The sequence below is a fragment of the Orycteropus afer genome, unplaced genomic scaffold (genome assembly GCF_000298275.1).
Source record: "Orycteropus afer afer isolate SDZICR_OR568_19922 unplaced genomic scaffold, OryAfe1.0 scaffold00481, whole genome shotgun sequence".
In the NCBI taxonomy this organism is placed as follows: Eukaryota; Metazoa; Chordata; class Mammalia; order Tubulidentata; family Orycteropodidae; genus Orycteropus; species Orycteropus afer.
The window spans coordinates 1,771,446-1,773,509 of record NW_006922068.1 but is presented as its reverse complement, the minus strand read 5'-3'; positions in this window follow the sequence as shown (position 1 = coordinate 1,773,509).

Sequence of the window (2,064 nt, the reverse complement as noted above, 5' to 3'; positions counted from 1 at the left end):
AAATAGATGACTCCACAGTCATAGTGGAAGATTTTAATATCTTTGTAAGATAAAACAACTGGAAAGAAACTCACCAAAAATGTAGAAGAGCTAAATAATACACTCCACCAAATTATACACATCTACAGAGCACTTCAACCAACAGCAGCACAATATACATTCTTCTCCAGTGCACATGGAAGGTTTTCCATGATAGACCATATGTTAGGCCGTAAAGCAAGCCATAATAAATTTAAAAACATTGAAATACTGCAAAGCATCTTCTCAGACCATAATGCTATCAAATTAAAAATCAACAATAGAAAGATCAACAGAAAAAGAGTAAACACATGGAAAATGAACATTACTCTCCTTGAGAAAGACTGTGTAAGAGAAGAAATCAAAATTGAGATTCAAAAATTCCTTATATCAAACGAGAATGAAAACCCGACATACCAAAATCTTTGGGACACAGCAAAAGCTTTGATCAGAGGCCAATTTACAGCAATGAATGCACACATCAAAAAACAAGAAAGACCCAAAATCAACACTTTAAACCAACATCTCCAACAATTAGAGATAGAAAAGCAAGAAAAGCCTACAGTCACCAGAAGAAAGGAAATAATCAATATTTGATCAGAAATCAATGAAACGGAAATAGAAGGGCAATAGAAAAAATCAACAGGACCAGAAGTAGGTTTTTTGAAAAGATCGATAAAACTGACAAACCACTGGCAAATTTAACAAAGGTAAACAGGGAGAGATACAAATAACATGAATAAGAAACGAAATGGGTGACATCACAACAGAACCAACTGAAATAAAAAGGATAATATCAGGATACTATGAAGAATTATACTCCAACAAATTTGAAAATCTGGAAGAAATGGACAGTTTTCTAGAAACACACCACTTACCTAAACTAACACAGACTGATGTGGAAAAGTTGAACAGGTCCATCACAAAAGAAGAAATTGAACAGGTCATCAAAAAATTACCAACTAAAAAAAGTCCTGGCCCAGATGGTTTCACTGGAGAATTCTACAAAACATTCAGAGAAGAATTGATACCAATCCTTCTCAAACTATTCCAAAACATAGAAAAGGATGGAATCCTCCCTAACTCATTTTATGAAGCAAGCATAACCTTGATACCAAAACCAGGCAAAGACATCACTCAAAAGGAAAACTACAGACCAATATCCCTCATGAATATAGATGCAAAAATCTTCAACAAAATCCTAGCCAATAGACTCCAACAACATATCAAGAAAATCATTCATTATGACCAAGTGGGGTTCATATCAGGTATGCAGGAATGGATCAACATTAGAAAAACAATCAACGTCATCGACCACATAAATAAAACGAAGGAGAAGAACCACATGATCATATCAGTTGATGCAGAAAAGGCATTTGATAAAATCCAACACCCATTTCTGATCAAAACTCTCAGCAAAATAGGAATAGAAGGGACATTCCTCAATATAATAAATGGCATCAATGCAAAACCAAGAGCCAACATTATTCTCAATGCAGAAAGACTGAAGTCATTCCTCTTGAGAACAGGGACCAGACAAGGATGCCCACTATCACCACTTCTTTTCAATATTGTACTGGAAGTCCTAGCCAGGGCCATAAGGCAAGAAAGGGAAATCAAAAGCATCCAAATTGGTAAGGAAGAAGTCAAACTATCCCTATTTGCTGATGATATGATCCTATACCTAGAAAATCCAAGAGACTCAGTCAAAAATCTACTGGAACTAATTAAGAGATTTAGCATCGTAGCAGGATATAAGATCAAAATCCAAAACTCAGTTGGATTCCTCTACACCAGCAAAGAGAATGCTGAAGAAGGAATAAGGAATTCAATATCGTTTACAATAGCTACCAAAAAAATAAAATACTTGGGAATAAATCTTACCAGGGACACAAAAGACTTGTACAAAGAAAAGTATAAAAAACTACTTAAAGAAACCATAAGCGGTCTACATAAATGGAAGAAAATCCCATGCTCATGGATAGGAAGATTGAACATTGTGAAAATGTCAATTCTACCCAAAGCAATCTATACATTCAATGCAAT